Source organism: Hipposideros armiger, unplaced genomic scaffold (assembly GCF_001890085.2).
Source record: "Hipposideros armiger isolate ML-2016 unplaced genomic scaffold, ASM189008v1 scaffold_295, whole genome shotgun sequence".
Lineage (NCBI taxonomy): Eukaryota > Metazoa > Chordata > Mammalia > Chiroptera > Hipposideridae > Hipposideros > Hipposideros armiger.
In genome coordinates, this window is record NW_017731645.1 from 323,384 (window position 1) to 338,474 (window position 15,091).

Genomic DNA, 15,091 nt, shown 5'->3' on the forward strand with positions numbered 1-15,091 from the left:
CATCTGAGGCCCCTGCCGACCAGGGCAGCCGGCCCAAACCACGTGCTTCTTTTGTCTCCCGAATGCCACGCTAAGCGCACGCACCCTGGCACTCACAGCAGAAGGACAGAAATGCCTCTAGACCAACACCACGGGCGGAACGCCTGGCCCCCGTCCAAGATGGGCCGTTGAAGGCCCTGCCTTCATGCTGTCAGCCCCCCTGCATTTCCAGTTTGGCAAAGCAGCCTGCTGGCCCAAGAAAACAACGCCACAGGGTTTGAATCACGGCAGGGGAGAGTTTTCTGCGTGGGTGGAAGCCAGACGTTTTAGCAGTTTCCTGGGGAAGATTGCAGATTCTTTAAAGCACAAGATCCGTTGGGGTCAGTTTGCTGTGAGTTGGCCAGAGGCAGTAGAACTGACCCCCAGCCTGACCGCAAAGCCACATGGAGGATGGAGGGCCCAGGCCAGCACCGTCCCAGCCCCTGAGGCCCTCCCTTCACCAGACGCCGCTTAACCGGCTCTGCACGTTCTCATTGGAACATAGGGATCGTACGTGCTTTGCAGGTCGCTGTCGGGACTGGGAATCATTTAAAAGCCCCCGCCATAGACCAGGCTCTGAATAAAGAACCGCCAGCTCCCCCCAGCCCTCCCTCAGGCTTCCGCGCCTTGTCCCTGCCCCGTCCCTCCAGCCACGACCCGTAGTCCCTGTGTTTTCCCCTTTTACCTTCTAGAAAAAGACTTCTTCCTTCCCGCTGGTCAGGTGCACTATAAGTGTGTCAGAAAACCCACATTTTAACCTCTTATAATATCAACACTCCATTTACTCTCGAAGCTGCGTCGGCCCGCACACACGCATCCTCCCAGGCCCTCCTGACCCTGGGCACCCACGGCTGGCATCTGGGACCACGGCTGCTGCTTCCCTGTAGGGCCCTGTGACCACGCGGACCTGGGGATACCTGGATGCAGGGGATGGGATCTGTAATGGAACTGCCATGGGTGTGCACAGCTGTCAGGAGTCGTCACCATCCTCCCGGTGAAATTACCTGAACGGACTGACTTTAACGGTCCGTCCTTGTGTGTAAGTTCAAGAGGCAATAAGCCCAACAGAGACCCCTGGGCCCCCCACCCTCTTCAGACTTGGGAGGAAACACCCCAAGCTCCTTCAGAGAGTCCTCCTAAGTCAGGCTTCCAGAAGGGGCATCCTACCCTCACACCCATGTACACGATTACAGAAAGAGGTGGAAAAGGAGACAGCCCACCTCAATGATCTGCTCTAAAAAAACGGTGCACTGCGCTGGGACAAACAGCAAGAAATCCACAACCAATTTCTGTTTGGCTCTGAGGGAGGCAGATGATATCGGGGGACAACTTTGCCAATTATATTTCGCTTAGGATGATATCGACATTGGCTCACCTGTTCTGAGCACTTGTCACCTGTGTGCCAGGTAGGGGAGGAGACAGGAGCCCCCAATTCACAGTGGCCCCATCCCGTCGTCCCTCCTGGCTTCTCGGGCCCTCCTGCCCCCCTTGCAGCTGCCACCATCACAAGCTCAGGGCCAGGCGCTTCTCTAAATTGTCTCCACGGAGGAAGAACATCCGTCTGTCTCCTCAGACGAGTGCCCAGGTCTGTCCTGGAGATGGTCTTGCATCCTGGCCCCACTAGCGATCTCGGCGGATCTTGGGGGCAGCCTGGGAGTGGGTGCTCAGCCTTTGAGTGTCTCTAGGCAGTCCCTGCAGCCACTCTGGGCACCCTGCTGGCCGTGCCCAAGAACCATGGAGAAGCGCTATTTTTATCCTGATGAACAATAGTGCCGAAACGTCTTCCGACTTGACAAGACACAAAATTTAGGTGCTGGGAGAGATACTTCAATTTCAAGCTTAAAGATTACTTTGGGTCCCCCAGGACTCAGAAGCAATTTAGAGCTGATACCCTGAACAAGAGAAAGGTTAGAAGATTAAGACCAACTGCTGTTTGGATAAATGGTTGGTAATTGCCCACATCCGCAATTATACACTGGCACATAATTTCTTTTCCGCTACCTTTTTCTTCTCCTGCGTCATCCCGTCAGGGTTTACTCGGAAGGAGCCCACCTTGATCTTCCTCTGCCGAGCCTCGGTGACGCCGTATTCCACCCCGTCCGTCAGGGCCCTGCGTGCTAAACAAGGCACACAGCATCTGTTACCTCCAGGAGCGCAGAGCAAGGCACCCTCCGAGCCGCTGTCCAGCTGCAACGTCGGCAAGTCCCCAGGCCTCAGGCCCCAGGACGGACTCAGCCCCCCGCTGCCTCTGAACCAGCATGGGCTTCAGGCAGCCAGGCTGGGCTAGTGTTTGTATTTCCTGTTGTATACTCTTTGTGTTTTTTTAAACCACATGTGTTTTACTTTTTCACTTAAACGCTGCTTTTTTAAAGAATAAAGACACCTGTGCTCTGTGTCTCTCACAGATCCTGACACCCACGGAGCCCCCACACTGTGGGAAAGGGCTTGTTTAAAACTGGGCCGTGCTCCCAAAGACACACGCGGGCTGGATTTAAAATCTGGGGGACCCCTGAAACTCTGCCTTGTGGGCTCTATGGCTGGTTTTACCCCTTCTTCCCGCAGGCTGCCCAGCTAACGCTCATCAGTGAGAAGTGGGTGGAGTTTGCCTAACAGGAAACGGTTGTGGAATGTGCCGACTTTGCTCTGCCTGTGGACATGGGACAGTGGGGTTCGGCCCCATAAGGCAAGGAGTCCCCAGTCGGGCCCACTCACCTGCGGCATGAGGCCTGGATGTGGTCCATCTTGCTCAGGCCCGGTATGCAGAGTCCCTTTGTTAAGACAGTACAGCCTCTGGAAGCCCAGAATTTGGATTCTCACTCCGCTGACCCCGATGTTAGTGCATTTCCTGATTCTACATCAGAACGTGGCAGCTGCTGGCTCAGGCTGCCTTGAGGAAAACGGCGGCCAACCCAAACCACGGAGATGGACAGCAGTGCTGCCGACCGCTCGCTGCCTTCCAGGCACCACTTCCCCGAGGCGTCACTCCCCGGCGTACCCAGGGCAGGTCCGTGGGTGTGTCCACAGAGGTCAGCGGCCCGAGCTGCCATGTCAGCACCCAGATTGAGGGCTCAGGCCCGAGGCCGGACAAGCCCTGGTGGCCGCCCTGACTCCGTCCCTCACTGGCCAGGTGACCCCCCCCCCACTTATGGGAGCTGTAGTCCATCACTGTCATTACCTGTGATGGAATGCTAAGTCCAAAGAGTGGAACCCAGTCCTTCCGGGTCCCCGAACCTCCCAGAAGGGCAGCCTGCTGCCCCACAGCCACGGCCAGCAGGAAGGTTTGTGGGCCCACTGCCGGAGGCACTGAAGGCAGCCTGGGCCCCCCACATCACCCTGAGCAGGGTCGCACGCTGCCTCCCACCACCAGTCCCCCCTTCAGGAACTTGCACCCACACACTTGGAGAACATAGTTCCTTGTGTTTGGCTCTGGCCATCAGGACCAGGGCACAGCGAGAGATGGCAGAGGAAGGACGGTGGCACCAATCTCCTGGATGGGCAGCTATTTCCCACTCAGACCTCGCAGGTGGCAGACAGCCTCTAGGGAGGAAAGCGAGATGGCCACTGCGTGCCGAGGGATGAACACAAGTCGGGGGGGAGGGCACATGATTTTCTGGAGGTTCCTGACATCCCTGCTCCCGCGAGAGGGAAGATGGTGGGAACTGGTCTCCTGGACGTGGAGAAGGAAATGGTCAGTGTGAGGAGTGGTGGCCGCTCTGGCCAGTATAAAGGGTCCCGGAGATCCGGTTCAGGATGGCAGGGCCACCACCAGGAGTCCGGGTGGCTCTGTGCTCTGGCTGGGTCTCTGGGCCCTCCCGGTGCAGCTGTGAGCTGGACACATCGGCTCTCGGAGAACACGGGGCCAGAAGACAGTATGTGGCCCGGCGTTAGTTGCTCCTGGCTGCAGAGCCTGGCTGACGGTGCTTCATCCTGCTGCTTTACGTCGAGTTCTGTCCTCATCGCAGGGTGAGGACCACCGTCTGTAAGGCATCTGCCACACACAGGCAGCCACTGTCTGTCAGGCGGGCCCTTCCCCGCCTCCGCTGCAAGAGCCCAGGTTCCTGGAATCCCCGACTGGACCCGGTGACCCGCCTGGGAACCCGGGTCCCGAGCGTCTCTCTTGCTGTGTCTGCAGCCCTGTTTCAGACCCCGGTGAGTCCGAGGTGTTCTCAGCTCTCTGGGACCCTCAGGGCTGGACCTGGCAGGCACTGCGCATGCCCGGCCCTGGGGTTCTATGGTCACATGTTGGTACCCTGCTCCTTGCAGAGGCTACCCCTGGAGTGACTGAGTGGACGGTGGTGACATCAATGTCACCAAGAGCCCTTGTTGGTCACGGTGGTAGTGGTGGGGGTCTCTCCTCTGCACCAGCTGCCTGGGGTCTCAGCCCCCGGGGCAGGCAGGGGCCACACTCCCTGGTCCAACAGGACATGTCAGGTCCAAGGGTGACCCCACCCACATGGAAGGCGGCTTCCAGGACAGGGTGGGGGAGTGAGGTCCTCCGGGTCTGCAACCCTGACCTCCCCACGGAGGAGGAGGGGTGCTCGATCAGAAAAGATCATTTAAAATTTCTCCCCCAGGTCACAGAACAAGTTAACAGAGTCACATCAGCGACCTGGGCCTCCAGATTTCTAGTCCGGCGTTAATTTAAATGTTAATCTGAAATCTTCACTTTAGTCACTGGAGTTTCAAGTTTATTAGAGCAGGCGGCAGGAGTGGGGCCTCATGGGGGGGTTGGCGGGTCACGTTGCCTGCCAGAGGGCCAGCCCTCCTCCCAGCTGGGCCTGCCAACCTCTTCCGTCTGTCTGCCTGCTCCCTCCTTCCCTTTCTCTCTCTCTCTCTCTCTCTCTCTTTTTTGGGGTGACATTTGGAAATGGGGGGATGGTAGTGGATGTCACGGTCCCTGGGGGCCAGGTGCTGGAGCCGATTTAAAGGGGCTCACAGGGCAGGTTGTGTGCATCCCTTCCCAGCCCTGCCGTCAGGGACATCACACAGGAAGCCTGGACCCACCACAGTACAAGTATTCACACAAGGGAACTGGGCCACCACTGCCAGTTGGGACCATCCCCAGGACGCGAGGCACGCTGATGGCAGAAATGAGCGCAGATCGGTGTACTGGGTGATGGAAAGACATTATTATAAAACCATGTATTCTCTCATTTTCCTATTCTGTTTTATATCCTAAGTATATAGGATATGTATTCTCAGCTTGCTGCATAATCATGTACTATTAAAAAAATGGTTAGGTAACATCCCGCCAAGTAGCTGCGCCGTCGTTTCCTTAACTCTTCTACCTCAGCATGCCGGGTTGTTTCAGACGTTTAAAAGATGGATACTTTAGCTTCCAAACTATCTTCGTTGGCAGCAGAGCTGCCTTTTTGAGTTAACCTGGTGCATAATCGGGTTTTATTCATTTGATGATTCAACAAACATTTCGGCCTTGAGGCCAGGCACTGCACCTGGCGCTGGGGATGTGATGGAGGCGAGCAGAGTCACCGTCCTACCCCCGCACTGAGGGTTGTGCAGATGGAGGGATGTCAATCGGTTCAAAGAAGCTCAGTGTCATGATGTCAGGGGAACCTACGTGACAGGGCGGGGAGCAGAGACCGCGATATTTCACCTTTACCCGTCTCCTCCCCGCGAGTTGGGCTGGCCCGCGGCCCGCTGGGACCCAGAAAATGTGTGTGTGTGTGCATGTGCGCGGGGGGGAGCGATGTTGTGCAAATGCGAGGGGCCAAGCCTCAAGGGGCCTTGTGGCTGTCACCTGCATCCTCTTGGAATGCCCTGGCCACCACGTCAGGAGCCCAGGCTGGACTGCCGAATGACAGGCGGTCACGTGGGGATGGGGACAAGTCAGGAGCCAGCACCCAGGCCCCGGGCCTGCGAGGGAGTCGTCTTAGATCCCCCAGGTGAGAACAGCAGACCCCTGAGAGGAACCAGTGTGTGTTTAGGCCTCTGAGTGTGGGCGGGTTACCAGGTACAGGTGGGCTGTACACAGGTGGGCTGGACCTTGTCAGAGAAGTCGGGAGGGTCCCTAAGAAAGGGAGGGTAAGACCGGGAGGGTGAACCAGCATCTTCCTGGTAAAGAGTAGGGAACAGGGTCCTCAGGAGAGGGAACAGCATGTGCAAAAACACCACAGTGGAAAAGCATAGCAGGAGGGACAATAAACAAAATAGCCCATATGCCGGCAAAGGAGCATATGGGGGGCATGGCATGTGATGGGGCTGCGGGGGTGGGCGTGAGCCAGGCCAGGCGGAGCTGTGCAGGCAGAGCAAGGAAGTGTGTGTTTATTCTCAGCCGTGTGGAGCCTCTGCAGTATTTTGAGTAAGGCGAGAGTTGATGAAATTTGTATTTTTCAAAAATCATCGAGGCTACGGTTAAGAGGAGAAACGAGACAGGGACCAGGGTGCATGCAGGTGAGCTTGCTGATGCAAAAGTCCCAGCAAGTGACGACTGTGGCTTGGATTACAGTAATGGAAGAGGAGGTGCAGAGAAGTCAGTGGATTCAAGAGCTCTTTGGGAGATAATAGGATTGGTGATGATTGGCTAGGCAGGTGGGACCGACCCTGCACCCCAACCATCACTTCTGTTCCACTGTCTTCTGTATTAATAAAGTGCCACTCATACCCAGTTATTGGCAGCCATTTGTGTCTGAAAACTGGCCCCTCCCCAGGTCAATCTGGCCGCAGTTGTTCCACGCACGTTGCCAGTTGTCGGTTTGGGATGAGCATGCCTTGTAGTTCTGGCCACTGAGTCACAACGAGAGGGCTTTCCTCCCTTTCGCAAAACAAGAGACTTGCAGGGACATTCCCAAGGCCCATGGCTGCCTCTGCACAGTGCCACCTGCAGGAGGCAGCTGGAAACGTGGCAGTCACCCTGGCACTGTGAGGACCCCGCCAGGGGCTCAAGCCAACAAGCTGAGCAGGCAGGAAGATGGAGAGGCCGGGTGTCTGGTGACAGAGACCACCGTGGGCTGCTTTCTTCCCGACTCCTCATATGCGATGTCACCAGCTTTCTCCTTATCGTTGAAGCCATTTTGAGTTAGGCATGGTGTCACTTGCTTCCTACGCCTGTATTGGCTTCAGCGATGCATGAGTTTCCGAGAGCTGCGTAACAAAGGAGCACAGATGGGAGGCTTGCACAATGGAGGTTGATTGTCTTGCAGTTCCGGAGGCTGGAAGTCCAAGATCAAGGCGTTGGCAGGGCTGGTTTCATTCTGAGGCCTCTCCCCGTGGCTTGTGTGTCTCTGTGCTCTCCCTGTGTCTTCTGGCAATGCACATGTCTACCTGTAAATCTCCTCTTCTCATAGGAAACCAGTCATATCGGATTACGAGTTATTGATTATATCGGTTATTGATTACAACCCTAATCCTCATTAGGGTTTGGGTCCTTAAAGACCACATTTTAACTTAATTATCTCTTTAAAGACCTTATCTCCAAATATGATTCCATTCTCAGGACCTCAACATAGGAATTTGGGGGTAACACAATTCGGCAATAAGGGGAAAGTTCATTTCCACGTATGAGGCGTCCACAGGTCGGCAGCTCCAGCACTGGTTAACTCAGGCCCTCAGTGACTTCCCAGCTCTGGTTCTACTTTGTGACGCTCCTGGCTTTCCCGGCACAGCTGTGAGATGCGATATGTCCGTGGTTCTAAGCTTCGCATCCTCAGGCTCCTACAGTTAGAGCCATAGACGAGTGTTTCCTCACCTGCCCACTTCCGTTTGTAAAGAACTCAGTCCCAGATGCCCCCTGGCAGACTTTCTCTGACTCTCATTGGCCGGAACTGCCCCATGGCCTGACCGACCCAGTCACCCACCGGCAGGGAAGCAAAATTACTATGTTTAGCTTAGACCAATTGACACTCAGCCTCTGGGGCTAGAAGGACACAACCTGTCATAGGAAGCACGTAGCCACGGTATCGCTGAACAAGATGAGGGTTCTGTTAGCAAGGACATGCCAGCCCCGACACCCCAGGAAATGCCCTACTCCAGGCTAATCTCGGCGCTGGGCAGCGATTCAGGGAGGCAGCAGGTGGGGGGGCACTGGAAAAGGAGGCCCACCAGCTGGTGCTGAGACAAAGCCCAGCCCGGAGGCTCTGCAAATACCCAAATACCTCCGACTGTACACCCCCCTCCCCAACCCATCACCACGGCAACCCACCCGCCTGAGCGACTCCCCATTGAGTTTTAACCCAAATTACATTTTCCAGGTCTGAAATCAGAGTCACAGTGAGAAGGAGAACTCATTTTAACGTCTTGCAGGTGCTCTGGCTCGGGGAGGCAAGGATGAAAGATGGATGGAGGAAGGAGACAAGCTCGTAAGTCGTATTTTTAAGTTGAACAGGCAAATCCTGGTTACCCAGCATTGTTTTTTCAGGAAGAAGAGGCCACATTAGGATTTGGCGGCGGTGTTTGTTTTCCAGGGAACATTCTAGAGTCACTATAATTCTATTTATTTCCAGGCTCATTCCAGCCATCTTTGGTGTTCAAGATAACAACGGCCTTTGGTCACCAGGAGATAGTACTGCTCAGCAAGTGCTGTTTACACCAGGAGAAATGTGGACACATCCACAGTTGCTGATGTCTGTCTGCCTAACCAAAGAAAGGCCTCGGCCGACCTCCCGGTGAGCAGAAATCCAACCAACTAACGCGCCGGTTAGGTCTCATGTGGGAGCCCTTCTGTTAAGGAACTTCTCATCTCATTGCTCTGAAGCTCTTGGTCTATGTTTTCTGAGTATTAAATTTCTCTTCTGTAAGACTTGATAGCATTAGGGGGAAGTCCAGAAAAAGCATAAAGCGGGCTGTTTGTCACCTACCCGTTTTCACAAGGCGTAGGACAGAGCTATTCGAGTGGGTCCCTGTTGGTTAAAACAACCACGATGTGATGAAAGGTCATCAGGGGTGGCCGAGTCTAGAACGCTCCGCCGGTGGGGGAGCCACAGACGGGAACAATGTGTGTGACGGGGCCGAGGGACGGGAAAGGGAGGCTACGATCTCCCCACCGCCCCGAAATCTCACAGGCACTTCACTGACCACATTTGGAAAAAGTCTCTGCTGCAGTGTATGCTCAAATCAACTGAGAATTTAGAACTTAGAGGCTGGGGGTGGATGGTCAACGCGGGTTTGCCTGCTTTGTTTCTTTTCAGATCCAGTAGCTTCTATAACCACACGGGGAAGGAGGCATGCAGGGAGACCTCAGGATTTCACCCCCTATAAATGGAGGAGGGTCTACGGTGACGTCCACAGCGATGTCATTTGCCACCTGCGCCTCGGGGGTTGTGCTTGGACCCTGCACGTCTCTACTGACGTGTTGGTCACGAGTGCCGTTCAGCACATCAGTTGGCTGTCCCTCCCCAGGCACATGACTTGTCCTGGCCAGTCAACAGTGGGCAGCTGCCCTGCTGTCACACATGTCCACACATCTGGGTTCTGGCCAGGCCCCTCCGGGCTCTTTGGCCTCGCCGGTCGGGGCCTCATGGCGGGGCTGGCGTCACCAGTGCTCTCCTGGCACCGTCTTGAAAGTCTTATTGATTTGTGATCAGGGATCCTGCGTTTTCATTTCGCACTGGGCCTCGCAAATGATACAGCCGGCCCCATCGTGTACAGCCGGCCCCATCATGGGGGGCTGTAGGTGACCAGCTGACCGCCAGCTCAGGACGGGTGAAGGCCAAGGGCTGGCCCTGTGTACCAGGCCAGGCCAGGGACCTGAGCTTGGGAGGAGGGCACTGAAGCTGGGGAGGCAGGCGTCAGGGGCAGCCAGACCAGCACGTCAGAGCAGGGGGCCCAGGCCAGCATGCCACCAGCACCTGGAGCGCTTGGTGAGCCAGGCTCGCGTCACCTCCCTGATACTCAGGATACACTGGGAAAGCCCAGCGGGAAGGCGGGGACCCCAGGCTACATGCAGACAGGCGGCAGGACAGGAGGATACAAGGCTCTCAGGGGCCGGAACGGAAGGGCCACTTGCTGAGGGAGGGAGTGAAAGAGGCCGGGCCCTGAGGATGGGGACACGGGGACACCGAGGGAGCCTCTGTCACAGCAGCCACACTATTTCTAAGCAGAAAGGCCTGACAGGATGGGACATCTCTGGTTTCTGTAGGGAAGGTGACAATGCAGCAGAAGGCTGTGTGTGGCCGCATCGTGGGGCAGCTCTTACCCAGAGGTCCCGATAAGTCACCCTCCTTCAGGGGACGTGATCAGAACCGAGCAGATCCTCACCGTCGCCGAATTCTGAATGAACTTGTTAAAGCGTTTTTAGTGTAATGAAAACATTAGGTCAATTCCTAGCGGTGACGGTTGTCATTAAATCAATAGCGCGTGCCGGCCATCACGCTGACGGCTGACACGCACGCGTGAAGGTCTGCAATCAGTTGTGGAGACGCTCAGAGTGCCCTCTACGTAGCCACTGGGGCGAGGGCCGAGAGGGGGTGACAGGGAAGATAGAAATCTGCAGCCCAGGAGAAGAGGGAAAGGCCACAGCCAGAGGGCCGCCTGGGGCTGGTGCAGAGACGCGTCTGCACCGGCGGCTTGTACAGCTGGACGAGCGCAGGGGTCTTGTGTTTGCGGTGGGCGCACCCAGTAGGGTTCTCAACACTTACCCCACCTTTATCTCTTCTCCAGATGAGTCAGCCCGAAAAAGTGGACGGTGGGAGTGGGGGCAGAAGGAAAAGCAATGACAGGAGCCGGAGGTCAGCCCCGGAACAGGTGCTGACGTGAAGCCGGGGGTTTGTGGGGCTTTGCTTTCCGAGGGCAGGGCCCCCCTGCAGCAGCTAACGCACACACCAGTGTGGGCTTTGGGAACGCCCAGGCTGAGTCCAGCCACCACACATTGGTCAGCTTTCTAAGTGGGGGTCTGTTAGGAAGTCATGGCCAGAAGGGGCTCCCAGCCAGTGGATTCTGAGGGGAGAGTGGGGCCAGGAAGATAAGAGGCTGGCCCCACGGGGTGGGAGCGCTCATGGGCAGGACTCGGGCCAGGCCCCTGTGCACACCTGCTCCTGGATTCTCCGCGGCCTGCGGCTTCCTCCCCAAGGAGGCCGCTTCCTCTCTGAGACCAGGGGAGCCTGCGCTGCGTCAGGACACTGTCGACTTTCTCTTCTCTGCATTACAACGCTCATGCCATCAGCACGTCACCATTCGGAGCCCATACTGCATGCCAGGCACGTGGCCAGGTGCAGGGGTGACACATAAGACACACAAGGGCATTTGTCCACACGACTCTAAACTCAAGGGAAAGGGCTGCGCTGGAGAGGGACTTCGGAGCTGCTGTCGTGTAAAATAAGGCCGAGGCCCCACCTGGCTGAGATCGCCTCAGCTGACTAGACTGATGGATTCGTCTAATGAAAAACAGATTTCCTGGTTCCAGGAAGAGCGGAGCGGGTTCTTTCTCACCTGGGTGACGGACCTTTACCCACAGACACAGGTGGAGACAGGTGAGCCGTCCTCAGCCTTTCTGCTGCCTCTGTCCTTCCTGGGCCCAGCAGGGGAGAAAGAGGCCGACCTCACGGGGAAGAAGGGAAGGATTCCAGTGTTATCACTCCAAGCCGGGGTCAGCCCTCGCTGGTGCTGGAGAAAGAAAGGGGAGTCTTTCTCAGAGCCGCAGAGGCAGGTCCCTGTGGAAGGAGCGACGGCACCTTCCTCGCAGCATCAGCTCAGCCCCAGACGGCCCGAGAGGTACCCCTGTGCCCGCACCCTCGTGGGGCCAGCTGAGTGTGGTCTGCCTTCTGTCCTGAGAGGCCAGAAACAGCAACTAGCAGCCCAATCACCTGGGGGGCCAGAGGTTTCGGGGCAGGCTGTCCAAGCTCAACCGCGGCCTTGACATTAAAGGGAGGGGGCACCCCAGGCACAAAGTAAGCTCCCAGTATTTAAAGACACTCACTTGTGACTCATGCTGTTGCATTAAATGTGTGAGTCACATGGGATCAAAGTGCTGGATAAAAAGTTAGACACGATTCTGGCATCAACCCTCAGCCTCTCCCTCGGGCCGCCAGGAACGGCCGCACACACTGCACGAAAGGCTCTCAGAGAAATGGCCACCGATCCCAGACTTCCAGGAGGGGAGCCCAGTCCAGGCCACTCTGCAAACAGCCTCTCTCAGCAAAAAGGACAACAATTTGTGGTAAAGTGGCAAAGGATGCTGATTTCATGCATTTTATTGCTAATATTACTCCTAAAACGAGGGCGGGCAGGCTTCCCGCCCCCATCCCCTCCCCGCCCGCCATGGGTAAACGTTCCTGAATTCTAGTCCTTCGTGAGGAAGAATTAGGAGACCTGCGCCAGGACCCAGAGCCTCTGCATCCGCCGTCAGTGTGAAGGCTGTTTGTGCTCCAGTCACACATGGATTTAACCAAATGGAAGGGGACACCCCCTCTCAGGTGTCCCCAAGTGACTCTGCTTCAAACAGAAAGAAACGTGGACAGTGATGTGAACAGAGCAATACAGAATGAGAGCGAAAACGGACGAAACGTGGGAGAGGATTTCACCAGTGGAGCTGGGCTGGTGAGACAGTGCGAGGGCCACCCTCACCCCCTTGCTTGGTGCCTCAGTTTCCCTGTTCCACTCCCCCTTTCCAAGGCCTGGAGACCACCTGCCTGCTCCCCATTTGCACCCGCCTAGTGTACCAAGCCCTACACCCTGCTGTGTTCAATCTCATCAGTAAGTTAAAAAAAAAAAAAATTGAGACTCCCAGACCTATGTCTATTTAAAATTTTACACGCACACCCCCTCCATGCCACCCGCTCCAGCTCTCACCACTCTGCTCCCAGCCCACTGTCCCCTCCCCACCTTGGCTGGAAGTCCCCCTAGGCGCCCAGCCCCACCAAGCCCTCCGAGCCCTCTGCCAGCCCCTTGGCCCCACACGATGCACCTGCAGGACACGCCCCCCCCCACTGTCCCAGAGCCCGGTGGGGAAGCCACACAGGTCACGGCAGTGGCCTCTACCTGGCAGAGGTTGGACTTGCACAACTGGCCTGCCTCCAGCCCAGAGACCCAGGGCCACGTGACAGGGACAGATGTACAGAAGCAAACCACAGAGCTAGACTCGGCTGTGAGCGCAGGGCCAGCGGAAGGTTCTGGGCGCTTCTGTCCCGGCGTTGGTGCCTCCTCCTCTCATGTACCCGTCGGCATCACATGGGCAATCTTTATTCAGTCCCCAGTCACTGCCATTACCTGGGTGAGACTGAAGGAATACCCCCCCTGCCTTTTGTCCTCTGACCCGGGGACGCCTGTGGGTTCTGTGACCCAAAAGGCAAGATTTCAGCCAGAAAACCAGGCAGTGCGTGTTTTCAAGTCAATTGTATGAAGCTGATACCCAGTAGCCCCATGACACGCGTCACCAAAGTGCTCAAGGGCAGATACGCCAGTCTGACCCCCAGAGCTGAGCTGGAAAATGAGGCTCAGAGAGATGAAATGAGGCCTCAGACCCCACAGCCAGGGTGGCAGAGGGGCTGGTCCTGGAGCCTCTATGCAGCTGCCACAGCCTCTGAACGCCGGGCCTGGCAATGGGGGCTGAGTCAGACCCCAGAGGGCTGTGCCTGTGGGTGCCGCGGGGGGGCACGGAAGGGGCTTGCCCAGTGGCTGTCCCCTGCTGCCCCTGCATGCACTCACCTCCACAGAACGCGACGGGGTCCCGGGCGGGTGCCGGCCACACCTGCAGCGCCAGCAGAATCACGGGCAGCTGTGCGGGCCCCATGCCTGGTCGGGCCACTGTGTGCCACCAAGTGAATGGCAGTCGAGAGCTGCTGTGCGGGCCCCATGCCTGGAGCAGGTCTCCCGGCGGTCGGGCCACTGTGTGCCACCAAGTGAATGGCAGTCGAGAGCTGCTGTGCGGGCCCCATGCCTGGAGCAGGTCTCCCGGCGGTCGGGCCACTGTGTGCCACCAAGTGAATGGCAGTCGAGAGCTGCTGCCTCGTCACCCTGGAGACCAGTGCCAGCTCCACAGGGACTGCACCTGCTCCCACCTAGGTGCGCAGTGCAGCAGCCTCCGCTGGCTGGTCACCGCCCCGTCCCCTCCCCTGCACCTGGTTCCCAGCCTGTTCCTACTGAACTTCTATCCGGTCCCCACCCTGCCTCACCGCATCTGCTGGGGTGTGTTGGTTTTGGGTGGCACCTCAGGAGCTACAGGAAAACTGTGGCACAGAGCCCCGAGTGCCGGTAAAAGTGAGTCCGCACATGTCAGGTCACTCCTGCGGGCCTTGTCCTCAACAGGGCTACAGTTGGTTGGAAAAAACGTCCTTCTGAGAAGCTCCTCCTAGCTGTCACTCCTTCCCCCGCCCCCAAAGGCCCCCTTTCCTGGATTCTGAGGGCACACTAGCCCGTCCTTCTCCAGGGCACGCCCCTCCCACCCCGCCATGGCCCTTGTCCCTGGTACCTTTCCAATGGCCCGGTCCTTCCCAAGTAAACTAAATATTATGAAAGGGCTAAGGAATGAAGTATCAATTTACATTTTCACAGGACACTGCCTTCAAAAGACAGCAGGCTGTGTTTCTTCCAAATGAGTCTCATGGAAATCGCAGTATGAAAAGCAGCTAAGCGCCATGGCCCCTGGGGTAACGCGACCCACACGGCCCCAGGGCCACCCTCCCCACCCAGCTCAGGCTGGAGGGCAGCCTGGGTGCAGAAACAAGGATATTTCGGGACAGTGAGGAAAATGCTTTTTATATTTCTTCCAAATAATCTGAACCATTTCCTTCAAATTCACCTGATGTCCATTATCTGTGAGTGCGCTGAAGGTGCTAACTCTGTCTTGTTTGATTTTCAGTGTCTGTTCCCTAAAACAATGCAGACCCAACAAAGATGAAAGTACGGCGTATTTAGAAGGAGATGGGGGAGGGGAAAGGAGAGTGAGAGAGAGAAAGAGAGACTGGGGCATGGTTTTAATAAATAATAGCGTATTATACTTCCTGGGGCTTGCTGTGTACCAGGCTCTATGTGTTAACTGGACAATCACCTTTCACTCACACAGCACGCCCATTCTGCAGACAGGAGACCCAGCTTAAGGGAGATGTAGTCATTTGCTCATGGGCACTAGTTTGTATGTTTAGTGCCGTGATTTTATTGTTTTATTTTATTTTTTTTATTATTA

General features: G+C 56.5%; 1 long non-coding RNA gene across 1 annotated transcript; it reads left to right on the forward strand.

Moving 5' to 3' along the window:
• Positions 1-8,233: 8,233 nt before the first annotated feature.
• On the forward strand, positions 8,234-14,706 carry LOC109391499 (uncharacterized). Its single transcript, XR_002125837.1, has 2 exons — positions 8,234-8,333; positions 8,478-14,706. It is a non-coding gene; the product is annotated as an uncharacterized LOC109391499 (long non-coding RNA).
• Positions 14,707-15,091: the final 385 nt, after the last annotated feature.